Source organism: Saccopteryx leptura, chromosome 10 (genome assembly GCF_036850995.1).
Source record: "Saccopteryx leptura isolate mSacLep1 chromosome 10, mSacLep1_pri_phased_curated, whole genome shotgun sequence".
In the NCBI taxonomy this organism is placed as follows: Eukaryota; Metazoa; Chordata; class Mammalia; order Chiroptera; family Emballonuridae; genus Saccopteryx; species Saccopteryx leptura.
Genome location: NC_089512.1, coordinates 47042573 through 47064328, shown reverse-complemented (window position 1 = coordinate 47064328; position 21756 = coordinate 47042573). Strand labels below are relative to the sequence as shown.

The 21756-nt window shown below is 41.1% G+C and overlaps 1 protein-coding gene and 1 pseudogene across 1 annotated transcript in view; both read right to left on the bottom strand.

Moving 5' to 3' along the window:
• Positions 1–4457, bottom strand: part of LOC136382522 (large ribosomal subunit protein uL3-like) — a 61549-nt pseudogene extending 57092 nt beyond the window's left edge.
• Positions 1–18195, bottom strand: part of TMCC1 (transmembrane and coiled-coil domain family 1) — a 265968-nt gene extending 247773 nt beyond the window's left edge. The window contains exon 1 of the mRNA XM_066351879.1: positions 18113–18195. The gene's annotated coding sequence lies outside the window, so the exon portion shown is untranslated. The remainder of the gene's footprint in view (positions 1–18112) is intronic.
• Between the last annotated feature and the right edge of the window lie 3561 nt (positions 18196–21756).

Sequence of the window (21756 nt, the reverse complement as noted above, 5' to 3'; positions counted from 1 at the left end):
ACTCATCCGAGTTCCCTAAAATCAAAGTTTCTACCTCACCAGCCTTATTCACCTCTGTTCCCCACCTCCTCCTCTCTGCACAAACTGGCTTCTTCTTCAGCACTCCGCCATCTTGGCTGCTTCTCTTCTCCTCCATGTGGCCTTTCTCTGCTCTCTCCTCTAATGCAAGCTCCCAGTCTGCCCCATTTTATAGTGTAGAAATCAAAACCTTTAATCCAATATAAAAACAAGGAAGTCTCTGATACAAAGTCACTTAGGGTGGGAAAGACTGTCTTAAAACTAAGCCTTCAGGTATAACGACCCTGCCTGCTTACAGCCTGCCCCCCACACCCACTGCAAACTATAAGCGAACAAACCTATATATCATATTTACAAACTTATTTGACCTTATAGCAAGTTTTACTTTTTTTTTTTTTTTTTTTTTACAGAGACAGAGAGAGAGTCAGACAGGGACAGACAGACAGGAACGGAGAGAGATGAGAAGCATAAATCATTAGTTTTTCGTTGCGACACCTTAGTTGCTCAGTGACTGCTTTCTCATATGTGCCCTGACCGTGGGCCTTCAGCAGACCGAGTAACCCCTTGCTCGGGCCAGCGACCTTGGGTCCAACCTGGTGAGCTTTTTGCTCAAACCAGATGAGCTCACGCTCAAGCTGGCGGTCTCAGGGTCTCGAACCTGGGTCCTCTGCATCCCAGTCTGACGCTCTATCCACTGCACCGCCGCCTGGTTAGGCAACTTTTTATTATTTGTATAAAATTATAAACACTCTAACAATCCTTGAGGATAACATATCCTCAATTATGCTCTTGAAAGACTTGTCTTAAGAGATGATCAGTTGAAAAAAAATATTAAGACCTCTAAATTCTGATACACTCCAGAGTTAACTAAGTTCTTCAATTTCTTTCTTGTTTTTACTCACTCCATTAGTGATCTTATCATTTAAAGCTCCTGACTTTAAATAGAATCTATCTGACATCAAGAGGTACTCCTCCAGCAAATCCTTTCTCCTAAATTCCAGATTCATAAACCTAACTACCTATGCAACACCTCTACTAAGCCTAATAGGCAACTATAATGTAGTATGTCAAAAACTGAGCTCTTTCTCTCCACACTTGGTTCTTCTTTCAGGTTTCCCCATATCAATAAATGGCAATGGCATATTTCTACGAACTCAAAGCAAAACCCTGGCGTCTTTAACTCTTCTTTTCTTTCCCAGTATATATCCTATCTATCAGCAAAGTCAGTCGCTTTTTCTTGAAAAATATATTCAGAATCAAACCATGTGTCACCATATTCGCTGCTACCCCTAGTGCAAACTGTCATCTCTCTTTTGGATTACAGCAACAGCCTCCTAACTGCTATTTCTGCTTTTGCATTTGCCTTATCCATCACCAGTCTATTACCAACACTGCAGCCAGATACACTGTTAAAACGGAAATCAGATATCATACCACTGCCCAAAACCCTCCAAACACTTTCCATTTCACTCAACGTAAAAGCTAAAGTCCTGCAAAGGACCAACAGAACCACCAGCAACCGGTAGATTATTAGAAATGGGCCCCACCTCAGACCTACAAAATCACAATCGGAATTTTAGAACACCCTAAGCCTGACCAGATGGTGGCGCAGTGCATAGAGTGTCAGCCTGGGGCGCGAAGGACCCAGGTTCGAAACCCAAGGTCTCCAACCTGAGCACGGGCTCATCTGGTTTGAACAAGGCCCACCAGCTTGAGCCCAAGGTCGCTGGCTTGAGCAAGGGGTCACTTGCTCTGCTGTAGCCCCCTCCCCTCAAGGCACATATGAGAAAGCAATCGATGAACAACTAAGGTGCTGCAACAAAGAATTGATGCTTCTCATCTCTCTCCCTTCCTGTCTGTCCCTCTGTCACAAAAAAAAAAACAAAACACAAAAAAACCCCACCCTAGGTAAATCATGTGCACATTATTATTAAAGTTTGAAAAGTATTTGCATCAGGCACAATACAAGCACCCACCCTCCCCAACACTTGCCATTCCTCAGGAAAGCTTGTCTCAGGACATCTGCCCTTGCCATTTGCTATGGCTAGAATGCTCTTCTCGTATATCCTCTCACGTCTTTCAAGCCTTTATTGAACTGTCAACTTATCTGAGGCCATCTATGAATACTCAATCCCTCCCTCGGTATTCCCTATTCCTCTTTCCTGCTTTTATTTTTCTCATTAGAACTTGACATCATAGGTTAAAAATGGCATTTTTATTTGTTTATCTTGTCTATCTCCACATTTAATATATAAAAAAAGATTTTTGTCAGTTTTTTTCCACAGTGCCCAGAACATAGTACCATTCAATATTTGTAAGTGCATAAGACAATAAAGAAATAAGGTTTCTCTTCAAAGCATTATCCAATAGATCTTGTAAAATGGTTCCTTACCACACAAATTGGCATTTCTCTCAACATCACATTCAACAAATCTACTTTTTTTTTTTTTTTTTTTTTTTTTTTTCCCATTTTTCCGAAGCTGGAAACAGGGAGAGACAGTCAGACAGACTCCCGCATGCGCCCGACCGGGATCCACCCGGCACGCCCACCATGGGGCGACGCTCTGCCCACCAGGGGGCGATGCTCTGCCCATCCTGGGTGTCGCCATGTTGCGACCAGAGCCACTCTAGCGCCTGGGGCAGAGGCCAAGGAGCCATCCCCAGTGCCCGGGCCATGTTTGCTCCAATGGAGCCTTGGCTGCGGGAGGGGAAGAGAGAGACAGAGAGGAAAGCGCGGCGGAGGGGTGGAGAAGCAAATGGGCGCTTCTCCTGTGTGCCCTGGCCGGGAATCGAACCCGGGTCCTCCGCACGCTAGGCCGACGCTCTACCGCTGAGCCAACCGGCCAGGGCCAACAAATCTACTTTTAAAGATATACTGCGCCTTACTATGTAATTAGGCAAACACTATTGTTCATCCATGATTAAGCATAGCAATTTAAAAATCTGATTCCTGATTCATGACAGTCCTGTATCATCAGAAAATCTGCAAAAATAAAAACTGAGCCTTTGAGCCTGACTTGTGGTGGTGCAGTGGATAAAGCATTAACCTGGAATGCTGAGATCACTGGTTTTAATCCCCAGGCTTACCCAGTAAAGATACATCCAGGAAGCAATTACTACTATGAGTTGATGCTTCTGGCTCTACTCTTCCCCTTTCTCTCTCTCTCCTCTCTCTAAAAATCAATAAATAAAATCTTTAAAAAAAAAAAAGTGAACCTTTGAGTTAAAAGAAGAGATATGACTATAGCTCTCCACACTGCAATAACAATCCTTCATATCAGAAATTTCAACCTTTTCCATCTCATGGCACACATAAATTAATAACTAAAATGCTATAGCACACCAAAAAATATATATTTTGCCAATCTCACAAAAAAAATTAATTTTGATTGATTTGCAAAATAAATAAATGATAATAATAATTACCACTCCAAAATTTATTTTTTAAAAACTCAGGTACCTATACTTGTATATAAGGATTTCTGGTAGCAAGAATTAATAAGTCAGACACAACATTACTATGTGACGTGACCACTAAGACACAACTCTATTATATGATATATATTTATGGTTCAAGATAGGGCATTCACACATGGGATGACTCTTGTGCTGGCTGTTTTCATTTTTTTATTTGGTAATCTAAGGGAAAAGAGGTCAGTGCCCCTGACTAAATAGGGGCATCCATGTTTTAAAAATTCTTGCAGCACACCAGTTGAAAATCGCTGTTTTATATCAACAAAATGGTCTTCCACACAAATTTTCTCATCTGATCCTCAACAATCCCTTGAGGTCTGTGTAAAGCAAAAAACAAAAAGCCCACTTTAGATGTGAGAAAACATACTTTAACTCTAAAAGCCTGACAGTAATGTGAAAACTGGGACTAAAATCTCCCGGTTTCTACAATATCATACCTTCTCCTGCAAATGATATTGAAATAAGACTATAAAATCATATAGCCATATATTATGCAGAAGATATAAGCTTTCCCAAACCATTCAGTGTCTATACAGAATGGGAATAAACACACTCAGTTCAACAAAGTCACAATTTTAACTTGAGGAATAAGAATTCAAATGCTACTTATAAGTCTAACCCAGAGTCCAAGGACATTTAGGAAGAATTTAAGAAATTAGTTGTTATTCTGCACATCAAGAAAGTTCTTATTTAGTATGACAAGTGCTGGAAAAAAAAGAAAATAATAGAAAGGAATAAATGAATTGAGAACTGAGCTCTACTGAGGAAGACTCAGGTTATAACATTATTTTACAATGCTCTGAGTGCCTAAGTGATATGATTTTTGCAATTAAAAAAAAGACATACCTCCTCAAAATCCCCGCACAACAGCTTTCCTTTCTTTGCATAGATGAGGATGACAAGTTGTAATCCAAAATGTTTCCCCAAAAGTTATTTTTTAAAAAGACATAGGAATAGAAGATCCATATGAAAAGATATCCAATCTGGGAGGATGGAGACTGTGTCTTCTAAATCTTGTGACCTAGAGCAACTGTTCACCAAGTGTCAGCATCTGAAGAAAGGGCTAACTGTGGCTTTGTCATCTCGAGAGAGTAATACCTGCTGGGACAAAGGAGCAAGAGAAGAAGAAAGAAATACTACTGAATGCAAATGACTGGCTGGCAAACAATTACCAGTCGTTAGTCCCAAAATTTTTCAAAGTTGGTATTAGCGAACATTAAAAGATCACATGGACATAAACACGAGTGGGCAAGCCAACTGACAATGAGTTTATCATTGACAGCAGGAATCAAAGGTACAACTTCAGCAGGTGATCCAGCTCTCTGATTAATAATAAAGCAATACAATATGCAAAATATATAGAGCCATTTCATGTTTTTTATAGCAAGATGATGATCATATCATACAACAAAACACAGACAAATATCAGGTAGTCTGGCAAATAGACCAAGCACTCAGATGCCCTATAAACAAATTCTGTATAACCACTAATGAAGATGTCTATGTCAGCAGAATATATAGAATAATCATTATATATATATATAATATATATAATGGCAGAAAAATAAACAAAGTTAATGTAGAAATGATGGGACACCAAAGTTAATTTGACACATTGGGTGCTTTTGTGTACCCTTATTAGATACCTTACAGAATAAGGAATCAGCTATATTTTGGAAGAAAATTAAGGCAATTATTTCTTGATACCTGCCAAATCACTGCATTTCCATCAAACTTACAAATTATAGAATATAGGGTAGAGCAAAAATAGATTTATAGTTGTTCATATGAAAAATAATACATAATTAATTTATAATACAAGAATAAACTCTTTCACATACTCACAACTGTAAACCTACTTTTGCCTAACACTGTATGTAGTAAGTAGGCTGAAATGAAATACAATGAATGGAATTAACAGCAGATAAGACAATGCAGAAGAAAAGATTAGTGAATGTAAAGACACAAGGAGAGAAACTATCCAAAATGAAACCTGTAATACAAGAAGTATGAGAAAAAAGAGCAGAGCATTAATGAGCTATGAAACAAACTCAAGGAGCTAACAATATATAGTATGTATAACTAGAATCCAAAAGGGGGTAGACGGGATTTGAAAAAATAATACCCCCAAATTTTCCAAATTTAATGAAAACTATAAACCCACAGATCCAAGAAGCTCAATGAACAACAAGCACAAGAAACCTGAAGAAAATTAAAACTCCACCAAGGAGTAATCAAAATCAAATTGCTTAAAATCAGAAATAAGGAAAAAAAATCTTAAAAGCAGCCAAGGAAATACAGAATGGGAGAAAATATTTGTAAATCATGCATTTGATAAGTAATTACATATCCAGAATATGGAAGAGTCCTATAATTCAATCATAAAAAGAACAATCCAATTCAAAAATGGGCAAAAGACTTGAATAGACATTTGTCCAAAGAAGATAGATGAATGGCAAATTAGCACATGAAAGGTGCTCAACATAAGTATTTATTAAGAAAATGCAAGTCAAAACCACAATGGGATACCATCTTCATACTAATTAGAATGGCTACTATTAAAAAAATAAATAATAAAAAAACAAACAAATAAATAAATAATAAAAATAAATAAATAACAATGTTGGCAAGAAAGCAGAAAAATTAACACCCTTATGCACTGTTGGTGGAAATGTAAAATGGTATAGCTGCTGTGGAAAATAGTATAATGGCCCTGGCCGGTTGGCTCAGCGGTAGAGCGTCGGCCTAGCGTGTGGAGGACCCGGGTTCGATTCCTGGCCAGGGCACACAGGAGAAGCGCCCATTTGCTTCTCCACCCCTCCGCCGCGCTTTCCCTCTCTGTCTCTCTCTTCCCCTCCCGCAGCCAAGGCTCCATTGGAGCAAAGATGGCCCGGGCGCTGGGGATGGCTCTGTGGCCTCTGCCCCAGGCGCTAGAGTGGCTCTGGTCGCAACATGGCGACACCCAGGATGGGCAGAGCATCGCCCCCTGGTGGGCAGAGCGTCGCCCCTGGTGGGCGTGCCGGGTGGATCCCGGTCGGGCGCATGCGGGAGTCTGTCTGACTGTCTCTCCCTGTTTCTAGCTTCAGAAAAATGAAAAAAAAAAAAAAAAAAAAGAAAATAGTATAATGGTTCCTCAAAATTTAAATGTAGAATTACCATATGATTCAGCAATTCCATTTCTGGATATATAGCCAGAAGAACTGAAAGCAGGATTTCAAAGAGAGATTTGTACACCTATGTTTATAGCAGCATTATTCACAATAGCTAACGTAGAAACAACCCAAATGTCCCTCAACAGATGGAGAAGCAAAATGTAGTATATATACAATGGAATATTATTCAATCTTAAAAAGGAAATGACATATGCTACAACATCAACATACCTTGGCAATATTTATTAAGTGAAATAAGCCAGTCACTAGAAGACAACTACTGTATGATTCCACTCACACGAGGTACCTAGAGTAGGCAAATTCATAGAGCGGAAAGTAAAATGGTGGTTACCAGGGGCTGGGAGGTAGGGGGAAAGGGGAGTTATTTAACAGAAATAGAATTTCAGTTCTGCAAGATGATAAGAGTTCTAGAGATAGACAGATGGTTCTGATGGTTCCACAATGATATAAATGTACTTAAAAAAACTGAACAGCCTGACCAGGCGGTGGCGCAGTGGATAGAGCGTCGGACTGGGATGCTGAGGACCCAGGTTCGAGACCCCAAGGTCGCCAGCTTGAGCGCAGGCTCATCTGGTTTGAGCAAAAGCTCACCAGCTGGGACCCAAGGTCGCTGGCTCGAGCAAGGGGTTACCCGGTCTGCTGAAGGCCCGCGGTCAAGGCACATATGAGAAAGCAATCAATAAACTAAGGTGTCGCAATGCGCAACAAAAAGCTAATGATTGATGCTTCTCATCTCTCCGTTCCTGTCTGTCTGTCCCTGTCTATCCCTCTCTGACTCTCTTTCTCTGTAAAAAAAAAAAAATTCAGACTGACCACCAGTCTAAAGGGAAAAACAAAAAAAACTGAACAGTACATTTAAAAATGGTTAAGATAGTATATAATATATTATATGTAAAACAATTTTTATAATGGAAAGAAAAATAAAAGGCAGCCAGAGGAAAACAAGCACACATTATGTACAGAGGGACAAAAAATGACAGCCAACTTCTCATTGGAAACAATAAGACACAAGAGAGAACTGAAAGGACTGTCGCCTGACCAGGTGGTAGCAGTGGACAGAGCATCAACCTGGAATGCGGAGGAACCAGGTTCAAAACCCCAAGTTCGCCAGCTTGAAGTGTGGACTCACCAGCATAAGCATGGAGTCACCGCTTGAGCATAGGATGATAGACACAACCCCATGGTCACTAGCTTGAGCCCAAAAACCACTGGCTTGTAGTCCAAGGTTGCTAGCTTGAGTGTGGGATCATAGACATGACCCTATGGTCGCTGGCTTGAGCTCAAAGGTTAATCAATGGCTTGAGCCCATGGCCGCTGGCTTGAGCAAGGGGTCACTCGCTCTGCTGGAGATCCCCCCTCCCCCGTCAAGGCACATATGAGAAAGCAATCAGTTAACCACTAAGGTGCCGCAACAAAGACTTGATGCTTCTCATCTCTCTCCTTTCCTGTCTGGCCCTATCTGTCCCTCTCTCTGTCACACACAAAAAATAAAATAAAATAAACGCAAAGGTTATCAAAGCAGTAACTACAAAACAAAGCTTAGGGTTAGGTTCCAAAATAAGAAAAAGAAAACACTAATATTTAATGCCACTTTATTATAAGTCCAAACCTCAGAGGGAATGTGGTTAGCATGAATAAAACCTCTGCAGTATCACTGATGCCAAATAGATTACAGAGTGGGAATCCTGCCTACTATCCCTCTGAATACATAACGTTAAAAATAATTCAGACACTTAGGATTCCTTAAAACCACAAGCAGATCTTATAATCCAACTTCACAGTGCGCAAGACTTGCTACTCTAAGAAAGGGAACTGAATGGTACACATCATTCAGGATAGTCGTCTAACAGAATTCTAGGGGAAGGCTACCTACTGTTACCCCATCTGAACCAAAATTCTTTATTTCATATTTACAACACGAAAATTACGTGATTTCTGTATTCACTGATAAATACTATATCAAGACAGAGTATCACTGTTCAGCACTTTACCCCAAATAAATTAGGTAACTTTCCTTTCAACATAAAATAAAATGTATAAAAAAAATTAGTTATATACCCAGGAGAATTTGTTACATGCTCAACAAAGAACTGATACATGAATGCTCATAGCATCACTCATAATAGCCAAAAAGTGAAAACAATTCTAATGTCCATTAAATGAATGGATAAGCAAAATGTACTATATCCATATGGTAAATTATTATTCATCTATAAAAAAGGAATTAAATACTGAAACATGCTACGATATGGATGAAGCTTAAAAACATTAAATACCCTGGCCAGCTTGCTCAGTGGTAGAGCGTCAGCCCAGTGTATGAAAGTCCTGGGTTTAATTCCTGGTCAGGACACATAGGAGAAGCAACCATCTGCTTCTCCACCCCTCCCCCAACTCTCTCTCTCTCTCTCTCTCTCTCTCTCTCTCTCTCTCTCTCCTCCCCCCACATTTCCCTCCTGCAGCCACAGCTTGAATGGTTCAAGCAATCTGGCCCCAGGCACTGAGGATGGCTCCATGGCCTTGCTTCAGGCACTGAAATAGCTCAGTTGCTGAACAACGGAGCAGTGGCCCCAGATGGACAGAGTATCACCCTGTAGGGGGCTTGCCAGATGGATCCCAGTTGGGCCCATGCAGGAGTTTGTCTCTGCCTCCCTGCCTCCTGCTTCTCATTTAAAATAAAATAAAATAAAAAAACATTTAAGTAAAAGAAGCCAAAAGCAAAAGGCCATACATTACGTGACCCCATTTAAATGAAATGTCCAAAGTAGGCTAATCCATACGAATAAAAATCAGACTAATGATTGCCAGGGTTTGAGATGAAAGACTGCTTAATGGATATGGGTTTCTTTTTGGAACAATGAAAATATTTCACAATCAGGTAATGGTTGCACAACATTGTGAATGAACTAAAAGTTTCTGAACAGTACATTTTAAATGGTTAAAATTATGAATTTTGTATTATGTGAATTTTACTTCAATATAAAAGTAAATAAACATGTTTCTAAGTGTTAGTTATATACTGCCTGTATCTCCCACTACTTAACAAAATGCTCTGTTCATAAAAATCACTTCAAAAATACTTTTTAAAATTTAATATTCCGGAAAAGGCAAAACTGTAGAGACAGTAAACAGATCAGTGGTTGACAGGGGCTGGTGTGTGTGAGGGGGTTAAATCAGTGAGACACAAATTTTTTAGAGCAGTGAACCTAGTCTATATGATACTGTAATGATGAATATAATAAAAGTCTGTCAAAACCTATATAACTTTAAATTTTTTATATTTTTCTATAATCCTTGACCCTCAATATGATGTACTACTTTTTTTAATTTCTTTTTATTTTATTTATTTATTTTTTAAAGAGAGGGGGAGAAAGAGAGAGAGAGAGAGAGAGAGAGAGAGAAGGGAGGGAGGAGCAGGAAGCATCCACTCCCCTATGTGCCTTGACCAGGCAAGCCCAGGGTTTCGAACCAGCAACCTCACTCTTCCAGGTCAACGCTTTATCCACTGCACCACCAGAGGTCAGACAAAACCTATATAACTTTAAAAAATAAACAATGTATGCAAATTTTTAAATAATCATTTAAGAAATATAGGGAGCTCAGCATGAAATGCAGAATGTGACAAAGCAATCTAAATATATTATAAATATGAAATAACCTCACAAAGGATGAAGAATATAGTGCTGACCGAGGTAATACTGAAAATGAGTGGAATCTATAAGACTAAAGAAAATGAAGGATACATACGCACTATAAGCCATTTCCCACTGGGGCACAGACTAATCATTCTAAAATCATTGCATATGTACACTGGAATTGAAGAATTAAGTAACAGATGGCCAAATTTCTTACTGGTAAAGTGGAGAAGGTTAGAATGATCAATGTGTTAAGAATTAAGAGTTGGAGCCCTGGCCCGGTAGCTCAGTTGGTTAGAATGTCATCCTGATATGCAGGTTCAACCCTTGGCACATACAAGAATCAACTAATGAATGCATAAATAAGTAGAACAACAAATCGGTGTTTCTCTCTCTCTCTGCCTTCCTCTCTTTCTAAAAATAAATAAAAATTTAAAAATAAGGAATTAAGAGTTGGAGACAGTATGAATTCATGTTTAGCTTAATAAAAATGGTTACATACAGAACTATTTATAGATATATGTACATATATAGGTTAATATATACACATACATCTTGCTACCTCACTCAGAGGATCTAGTAGCAACAATACTCTAGTAACAACTAGCACACTTAGCAGCCAGATCTTGGCTTCTAATACTATTTTCCAATAAAAAGAACCAGGGTTCCTCAGAAAAATGACCAATTATAGGGCTGGAGCATGACATATAAAAAATGAGCCTCACCTTACTGGTGGTGGCACAGTGGATAGAGTATCAACCTGGGATGCTGAGGTTCCAGGTTCATAACCCTGAGGTCGCCGGCTTGAATGCAGGGTCACCATCCTGAGCATGGGCTCATCAACATGATCCCATGGTCTCTGGCTTGAGCCCAAAGGTCACTGGCTCGAAGCCTAAGGTCGCTGGCTTGAGCAAAGGGTCACTGGCTCAGCCAGAGCCCTTCCTACCCCCTCCTCAGGAAACATGAGAAGCAATCAGTGAACACCTAAAGTGCTGCAAAATGATACTTCACATCTCTCTCCTTTCCTGTCTGTCACTCTCTGTCTCTCTCCCGCAAAAAAAGTAAAATAAATAAATGAGCCTGAGGAATTTTATGTTGTCAGAACGAAAAGCGCTCACACACATAACCATCAGAGTATGTCAATGGGAAGAGATACAGAAGCCAATCGGAAAAGCTCCCAAATGACCAAAGCTGGAAAAATTTCAACAGCAAAATTTATGTAGATACCCCATCCTTAAGGAGGCAGAGCATAACTCATCACTCATTAACTTTATGTTATGCATTGTGACTTTCTTAGAAAGTACGGGAAGGGAAGAACAAAAGGGTTAACTTTACAGTGAAAAAAAACAAATATTACCTCAGTGAAGAAAACAAATACTACTAGGTGATCAAGGTTAACATTAACACTGATATGGCATATCAATAATATGTATGCTTGGTATGTGATAAGAATGATACTTGACCTCCATGGTCTTCCTTTCAAAATCACTTTACATCAGTCTAAGCATTAGAAAAACGTCAGACAAACCCCCGTTGAAGGACATGGTACATAAATGCCAAACAGAAGGGGGGAAAAGTGACTGATCAGTTATTTTTCAAAGTTACCAATGTCTTTCATTAAAAACAAGGGAAGTCTGAGAAACTGTCACAACCATGAGGAGTTAAGGAGACATGATTATTAAATGTAATGTGGCATCCTGTATGGGATCCTGGAAGACAAAAAAGGACATCAAGGAAAAAACTGTGAAACTCTGAATCAAGTACAAACTTAGTAATAATGTATTAATATTGGTTCCTTAATTATGACAAAGGTACCATACTAATGTAGGATGTTAATAATAAAATAAGGGCAACTGAATGTAAGACAGGAACTTCTCTGTACTATCATCACAATAATTCATTAAATCTAACACTTCTAAAATTAAAAGTTTTAGCCCTGGCTGGATAGCTCAGCTGGTTAGAGCATCATCCCTAAGCACAGAGGTTGCCGGTTTGATCCTCGGTCAGGGCACACACAGGAACGGATTCATGTTCCTGTCATCTCCCTTCCTCTCTAAAATCTATTTTTTTAAAGTTTATTTTAATAGCTTATATTTTTAAATTATAGAATATATATAATCTATTGTATGCCTGAAATGTTAGTGCGTCTGGGACATAAAAGACGTCGAAAATATGGTTTTGGTCCTCAAGAAGTTTGTTGCTCATTGTGAGGTATGACAAATGCTTATAAAACAAGTATAAAATACAAAAATAACATTAAGTTGAGACATACAGATAAAAGCATATTAGAAATATAGAGAAGGTCTAGAATTAAGAGAGAAGGCTTCATCAAGGAGCTAAAACTTGAATATGTACCTTAAATGTACTTCAGAGTACCAAAGTAAAAAGAACACTAAATTGATACAGTTACAATAATCAGAAGAGTAAATAAATAAGAAAAAACTAAAAGAAATGAAAATATTTAGCACTGAGAAAAGTAAAGGCTTAACTGGGAGACATCATAGCAGTGTTCAAATATTTGAAGGGTCATATGGCAGAACTAAGAATTACATACATCATATACCCATTTAACTTAACAGCTGACCTATGTTAAGATGTGACCAACACTCAAGGACACAGACAGTGACAGCTGTTCAGTAGAGCCACAACAGGAAATGCCAGTTTGGAAAGACAGGAAGTAGGTGGCCCAGTTCTTCTCTAAAACTTTTCAAAGGATAGTGTGCATGTGAGCCCAATGAAGCAAAAATTTAGACCCAAATCAATCCTGCATTTATTAACCACTACCATGTGACAGGTGCTTCCTTATATCTCACTTAATATTCACAACACATCTTTAAACGTTTATTAATGTAATAGAGGCCTAACGTAAAAATACAACAAAATAAACCCTGCAAGAAAGCAGGAACACATTAAAATTCTCCACTGTCCCCCACTCTGTTATGTATTTGACAGCTGTTTTAAAAAGCAAAATTGTTTGCCTGGCCTGGGGTGGCACAGTGGATGAAGCGTTGACCTGGAACGCTGAAGTCACCGGTTTGAAACCCTGGGCTTACCCACTCAAGGAACATATGGAAAGCAAGTACTACAGGTTGATGCTTCCCTCTTTTACACTCTCTCTCTCCCTTCTCTCTAAAACTTTTTTAAAAAAAGCAAAATTGTTTGAAGGCCTACATATCTACATAATAATTTATTTCCTCTTGTTCCTTCAGTCAAACTCAGGGGCTCTCAGTCTGTAGAATACATAAGAATGATACACAATTACATATACAAAAACAAACACACTATACTTTTTAAGCGACATAACGGATTTTTGAGTATAGTTTTCATCTTATGTGATTTTTGTCTCATGCACTGACTTTAAAACCAAATCCTGGGAATGAGGTGCACCCCACTGCAGGCTTTACTCCATGTCAGGTGTTACCATGGAAAGGAGATAAAGATATTGAATCCTATCACAACATTAAGAAGAATATTCTAACAATTAGAGCTATCTAAAAATGGCATAGGCTACCTCAAAGTAATGAATTTTCTGTCTTCAAAGGTGTTTAAACTGAGGCTGAAAAATCACTAAGAACACTTTAGGAGAGCAACTGGGTAAGAAGTTAACATCTCTTCCAAATCTTAGATACTATTATGGGTAGACTTCAAAAACCTGACAACCTGGCAGGGTAGCTCAGTTCGTTAGAACATCGTCCTGATACACTAAGGTTGCAGTTTCAATCCCCAGTCAGGGCAGGGCACATACAAGAAGCAACAAATGATTGCATAAATAAAGTGGAAGAACAAATAGATGTTTCTCTCTCCCCCCCTTCCTCTCTAAAATCAGTAATTAAAAAATAAAAAAATTTAAAAAAAAACCCTGCCTGACCAGGCAGTAATGCAGTGGATAGAGCGTCGGACGGGGATGCGGAGGTAGCCAGGTTCAAGACCCCGAGGTCGCCAGCTTGAGCGCGGGCTCATCTGGTTTTGAGCAAAGCTCACCAGCTTGGACCCAAGGTTGCTGGCTTGAGCAAAGGGTTACTCAGTCTGCTGAAGGCCCACGGTCAAGGCACATATGAGAAAGCAATCAATGAACAACTAAGGTATCACAACAAAAAACTGATAATTGATGCTTCTCCTCTCTCTCCATTCCTGTCTGTCCCTATCTATCCTTCCCTCTGACTCTCTCTGTCTCTGTAAAAAAAAAAAAAAAAAAAAAGTTAAAAAAAAAAAAAAACCTGACAGGAGGAAGACAACCTAGTTAAGAACAACACAATGAAAAAAGACACAAAGGCAAGAATGACAGGGTATGTGGGGAAGTTCAATGCTGGTGAACAAAGAAACTCGTTTCCACCTGCGGATCTTTGCACTTCCTGTTTCATCTGCCAGGAAAGCTCTTGCATCTTCTAGGCCACAATTCAAATACCTTCTCCTAGTGAGACCTCTACACCACCCTAACCAACCACTCACTTTTCAGCTTGTTTTATTTTTGTATTAGTTCATACCAGGAGTCTGCAAACTTTTTCTACAAAGGGTCAGACTACAGCCCGCAGGCAAAATCCAGCTTGATCCATGTTTTTGTGTGGTCTTTGAGATAAGAATGGTTTTTACATTTTTAAATGGTTGGAAAAAAAATCAAAGATTAGCCTGACCTGTGGTGGCACAGTGGATAAAGGGTTGACCTGGAAATGCTGAGGTCACCGGTTCGAAACCCTGGGCTTGCCTGGTCAAGGCACATATGGGAGTTGATGCTTCCAGCTCCTCCCCCCTTCTGTCTCTCCTCTGTCTCTCCCTCTCCTCTCTAAAAAAAAAAATGAATAAAAAAAAAAAAATCAAAGATTATTTTGTGATGTGGGAAAAGAATGTGAAATTCAAATTTCAGTATCCAAAATTTAAGTAGAACATAGACAAGCTGGTTTATGTACTGCCTGTGGCCCTTTCTGCACTAAAACAATAGAGTTGAGTAGCTGCAACAGAGACTGTATAGCCCATAAATATTTACTTTTTGGTCCCTCACAGAAAAAGTTTGCTAATCGTGGATTTTCAGCATTTCCTGAAATTATCTTGTCTATTTGCTTATTTGTTATCCTCATTCTCACACACACAGAATACAGCCCAATGAGGGCAGGGACCTATATAGGCTTTGTTCCTCCACTGAAGCCCAGTATTTAGAATAAATCCTGGGCCTGACCAGGTGGTAGTGCAGGGGATAGAGCGTCGGGCTGGGATGTGGAGGACCCAGGTTCGAGACCCCAAGGTCACCAGCTTGAGCGCGGGCTCATCTGGTTTGAGCAAAGCTCACCAGCTTGGACCCAAGGTCGCTGGCTTGAGCAAGGGGTTACTTGATCTGCTGAAGGCCCACGGTCAAGGCACATATGAGAAAGCAATCAATGAACAACTAAGGTGTCACAATGAAAAACTGATGATTGATGCTTCTTATCTCCCTCCATTCCTGTCTGTCTGTCCCTATCTATCCCTCTCTCTGACTCTCTGTCTCTGTAAAAATAAATAAATAAATAATAGAATAAATCCTGGAACAAGAGTTCAATGAATACTTGATGAATAAATTAATCAGTGATCCATAAATGCCACACCAGGGAGTTTAAACTTAAGTCCTCAGTCATAACAGGTTTTGTACATACAGACCGGCATAAAAAAACTCTTGCAGAAAAGGGGAGATATTCTAGTAGAACACTGCTTAAAGTAATGGTGGTCACCAACTATCCATATCATTGGGTTTCTTCATCAAATTGCACATTTTGTGTGTGTGTTGATAAAAGATTCTCTCAACTACAGCAACGTGTCAAAACACTCATCTTCAGATGCAAATATTCTGAGAAATCTCATTTCCTACACAGAGTACACAGAACCTATACCATGCCAAATACAAATAAATGCTCATAATTATTACAGATCTAGATCACATACTAGTGAATTTTTAATATCTAAAATTTTCCTATGCCATTGATCAGTAATCTACTCTGTAAGTAGCTGAAAATTCTTTAGAAATTAAAAGGTTACCACCCACAGACCAGAAGTAGCTTTTTAATCTTTCTATACTAGCCAGAGAATGGGTGTGTGATTTCAAAAAAAGACAAGCCAACTCTGTTGGTAGAGGACAAGGTATTGTTGAACTAAAAATCACACTTAAAAACATCATTTGCTACATAGGACTAGTAAAACTACCACCTACTTACAATTGTAGGCTCACCTTTTTACATTTTATTATTCAATTAATTTGAAAATTTTCAGTTTTTCAATTGACAAATATTTTACATTACTATCGGGTGTACAGTATAGTGTTTAGACAAATATATATTTACAAAGTGACCCACCCACCTGGCACCATACATAGTTATAACAATATTATTGACTATATTCCCTATACTGAGCTTCACATTCCCAGGGCTATTTTGTAACTACGAATTTGTACTTCTTAATCCCTTCACCATTTTCATCCATGGGGGTCTCACTCTTCTAGTATACAGTGGAGAAAAAAAAAATGTATCTCCTTCCTGGGGGAATAATGTATGTAACATATTAATATTTCCATAAGGTTCTTTCCTCCAGGCTTTGCAACAATTTCTATACACTAGTATGTCAAAGATAAGTATTTAGTTAACTAATGACTTTCAAAATGTAAGATACTGCTCAGAAGGCATAAACAATTCAAGTTCTGTTTTATTTAAAAGCAGCTACCCCATACTCTGGTTTCTCTTCAGATCGCATAAATCTTTCACCTTTTAAAAGCAGCTACCTGCTTGTTAAGCCCTGAATGCCTTTTTTTTTTAATAATTAGCGAAAGTAGGAATTCAGACTTTTCATAGAGATGCTTATGGCACAGGTACCTCTGATGAGTATGTCAGACTTAGAGCATCCATTTTGGATTAGTGTCTATGCGTTCATCTTCCTTTCCACTATGACAAGTCAGGTTGAAAAGGCAGCTTACAAAAAACATTGGGGTAGGATCTACCAAGACTAATATGTAAGGTGTCACCAAAAAAGAAGAGGAGGTGGAAATTAGCCAACCGCTTAAGTGGGTGGGCTGCTTTAAGAAACTCTGCTACAGATCACCTGGGGATCTCACCAATGTTGTTAACGAATGAACCAAACCAACCGCTGGACAAAACTACCCACACCTTTGCTTGACTGAAAAAGGGAGATTTGCAAGCAAGGATTTTTGGCCCTTTAGGGAAGGTATGCCCATTGTCCCTTTCTAAGCGAGCTAATAAAAGCCACTCCGAACCCAGCCAGCCTGGCCTCCCACCTTGCACCACTTACGCTCCCACATCTCAGTACAGCAGGTTTCCTCCCCTCCTTAAACGACAAGTTTAAAATCAAAACAAAAGGTGCAAAACTGGTTTTAGATAGCAATGGCTGAGCATTAGTATCCAACTTCTGTGGACGCCAGGGCAACTGAAGGCTCACAGGTCCTCAGACACCTCTCTCCCCTAGCTCCCAGTCTCTCGGCCTCGGCCCAACTCCTCACACGCCCCTCCCACCCCTCGATCCTGAAGACGGGGTACAGAGAGGGGGCACCGCAAGGGGTGTGGGGAGAGCGAGAAACGCCAGGGTCAAAATGACAGCGGAACCAACAGGGAAAGGAAAAGGCCCAGCAAGATGCTGGGGGGTCGAGTCCTAGGCCCGGGGCTTAAGCCTCGAACGGAGGCGACCGAGGGTCCGGACCAAGCTGAGTCAAGCCGCTAGGGGTGAGGCCAGGCCCGCGTCGGCAATGCCGCCAGGCCACGCTCTCCACACGACTTTCCCCACCCGGGACGGAGGGGACGTGAGTGGCCGCGGCCGCTACCAGAGTCCGGGGCGGGGGCATTCACTCACCGGCGGGGAGGGGAGAAGCAGCCTGCGTCTCCGCCAGCGCCGTCGCTCGAGTTCAGGCGCCGGCTCCAGCCGCTGCAGCCGCCGCGCCCGATCCATCCCCCCACCCAGCTACCCTCCCTCCCGGCCCTCCCCCCACACCACCTCAGCCGCCGCAGCCGCCGCTGCAGCCGCCACCGCCGCTTCAGCCCCTGCGCGGGAGCGCTAACCGGCTAGAGTAGGCGAGAGCGCGTGCGCCCGCTGCCACCGCCCACAACCTCCGCCCCCGACCGGCAGCGCACGCGCGAGACAGCGGCGGGCGCGCGCACGCAGCAGGGGGCGGGAACAGCCCTCAGGCGGGCCACGCCCCCAGCTCGCGCACCCACCCCGCGGTCAAGCGGCGACTGAGCTGCGCCGCTTCAGGTGTCGCTGGGTTGCAGCAGGTGGATTCTTCCCGTCCAAAGCTCCAGGAATTAAGCTCCTCTGGCCCCGCCCTCTTTCTGAAGTGAGAGGGCCCGAAGCAATGCAAGGTTGAGTGATTTCTGGCCGCCGTGGGGGATTGTATACCTGTTCTTACCTTGAATAATCGAAAGGCTTTCCTTCCTTCACGGAACTGGCAGGTTTCCACACACTGCCAGGAAAAGGGCAGAGGCTATTACTATTTCGCGTCTGGTTTTATCACTGAAGCCATCAGCCTAACCCTTTATTTTTCCATTTTCCTAATTTATCTATTCATTCATCTCTTACATATTTTGCTGCAAGTATAGTGTGGGGATGGATGAAACAATCCCTAGCTTCATAAAGATGGATTGGATGGAGAAGAAAAACATTCAAGGAAGACTCATACAGAATTAAAATCTTCAATTAGTCAAATCTTTTCAGAGAGGTACATGGTGCTAAGAGAACCTGTATGGCAGGTAGGGCGGTGGAGTTTGATTTAGGCAAGGATGTTCAGGCTGGAATCTGAGGGCTTACTTGGAAGGAATTATTTAGGTCCGTGGGAGTAAGAGCTTGGTTGGCATGACCAGAATGGAGTGCTGGAAGACCACTGGATGTGGAATAGAGTGTGTGTGGGGAGTAGACAATAATTGAGGTGAGGATTTGAGACTTAGGGCAAAGTAAACTGGTGGTAGTGAGAAGCGCACTTTTTAGGGAATAAAATAGGCAGGACTTAATGATCTATTGAATGAAGAGGGAAGGCCAGGGAGGTGGTAAGTTTGACTCTTACATTAGAAGTTGGTGGAAGATAAGTTATAGATCTCAGGAGCACTGAAATAGGCCCCTGAGGAAAGTAACTAAAAATGGATGATAAACTTAGAAGCTAAAACTATAGTAAATTTCTAGAAGAAAACATGGAAAAAAATTGTGATCTTGAGATAGGCAAAGATTTCTTTTTTAATATTTTTATTGAATTTATTGGGGTGACATTGGTTAATAAAATTATTCAAGTTTCAGGTACACAATTCCACAACACATCATCTGCATATTGCATTGTATGTTCACCAATCCAAGTCTAGTCAGCATCACCATCCAGGCAAAGATTTCTTAGGACACAATAAGCATGAACCATAAAAGAATTTATTCATAAGGTAAACTTCATCAAAATTTTAAACTTGTTTTTTGAAAGACACTATCAGGAAAATAAAAAAGGGAAGGCATAGGTGGGAGGGAGAAATTTGCAAAACAATATATCTGATAAAAAAGACTTATATTCAGAATATGTAAAGGGCCCTGGCCAGTTGGCTCAGCGGTAGAGCTTCGGCCTAGCGTGCGGAGGACCCGGGTTCGATTCCCGACCAGGGCACACAGGAAAAGCGCCCATTTGCTTCTCCACCCCTCCGCCGTGCTTTCCTCTTTGTCTCTCTCTTCCCCTCCCACAGCCAAGGCTCCATTGGAGCAAAGATGGCCTGGGCGCTGGGGATGGCTCTGTGGCCTCTGCCTCAGGCACTAGAGTGGCTCTGGTCGCAACATGGCCACGCCCAGGATGGGCAGAGCATCGCCCCCTGGTGGGCAGAGCGTCGCCCCATGGTGGGCGTGCCGGGTGGATCCCGGTCGGGCGCATGCGGGAGTCTGTCTGACTGTCTCTCCCTGTTTCCAGCTTCAGAAAAAATGAAAAAAAAATATGTAAAGAATTCTCATAACTGAATAATAAGAGAACAAACAACCCAATAAAACAATGGCCAAAAGGTTTATGACTGACCAGGCGGTGGTGTAGTGCAGTGGTCCCCAACCTTTTTTGGGCCACGAACCAGTTTAATGTCAGAAAATATTTTCACGGACCAGCCTTTAGGGTGGGACGGATAAATGTATCACGTGACTGAGACAAGCGTCAAGAGTGAGTCTTAGACGGATGTAACAGAGGGAATCTGGTCATTTTTAAAAAATAAAACATCGTTCAGACTTAAATATAAATAAAACGGAAATAATGTAAGTTATTATTCTTTCTCTGTGGACCGGTACCAAATGGCCCACAGACCGATACCAGTCCGCGGCCCGGGGGTTGGGGACCACTGGTGTAGTGGATAGAGCATTGGACAGGGACGCAGAGGACCCAGGTTCGAAACCCTGAGGTCGTCAGCTTGAGCATGGGCTCATTCAGCTTGAGTGCCAGCTCACCAGCTTGAGTGCAGGGTCACTGGCTTGAACATGGGATCATAGACATGACCCCATGGTTCCTGGTTTGAACCCAAAGGTCGCTGGCTTGAGCAAGGGGTCCCTCACTGCTGCAGCCCCCCACCCCCACACCCCCACCCCATCAAGGCACATATGAGAAAGCAATCAATGAACAACTAAGGAGCCACCACAAAGGATTGATGCTTCTCATCTCTCTCCCTTCCTGTCTGTCTCTCTCTTTCTCTCTGTCTGTCACAAAAAAAAAAAATAGGTTTGAGTAAACACTTCACCAAAGAAGATATAAAAATGGCCAATCAGCAACAAAGATGCTCAGCATATTTAATCATCCAAAGATTTACAAGTTAAAATCACAGTGGTATACCACTACCACTAGGATAGTTAAAATTAAAAAGACTGATGATCCAGCAGTCCCATTCTTACCATCTTCTTAACTGTATTTAAGCTCCAAATAAAGACGACAAAGTCATACTTCTATCTGTCATACAACTAACCTACACACAACCAAAATCACTTAACACTTTCTGCAAAAGAGAGTGCTAAATCCTTGGGTGATATCCCCTTCAAGATTTTGACATCCTGTAACTTAATCCTGTACTATGAAGTTAGCTATTATTAATACATTACCATTGTGTATTAGCAAATGAAGTTCCCCCTTGGTGATTAGGATCAGTCATACCCCAGTACAGTAGCTCCTTTCTTTGCTTATTTATTCAAAAGCATGAGATGCCCCCCAAGTGACTAGGTGACAGTCTCAACTTCCAATTCAATAAAAACATTGTTGTGTCTCCTGTAGGAAAGCATTCCTTTCTTTGGAACTAAGATCTCTAGACCAGCAGAGCTCTTGGCTATTTTTCTCTTTCCAGAGAAAATGAACCACCAAGTGTACTGCTTGAAGTTCTGCCAACAGGGAGGCTTTTCCCTCACTTTTTCCTTCAACGATATCCCAGAAAGGAACAATAATGTTTCAACTGTCCATTTTCACCCAGTACCTGCATATTGTATAGAACCATCATAAACTAGGCTGTTAACAAAGT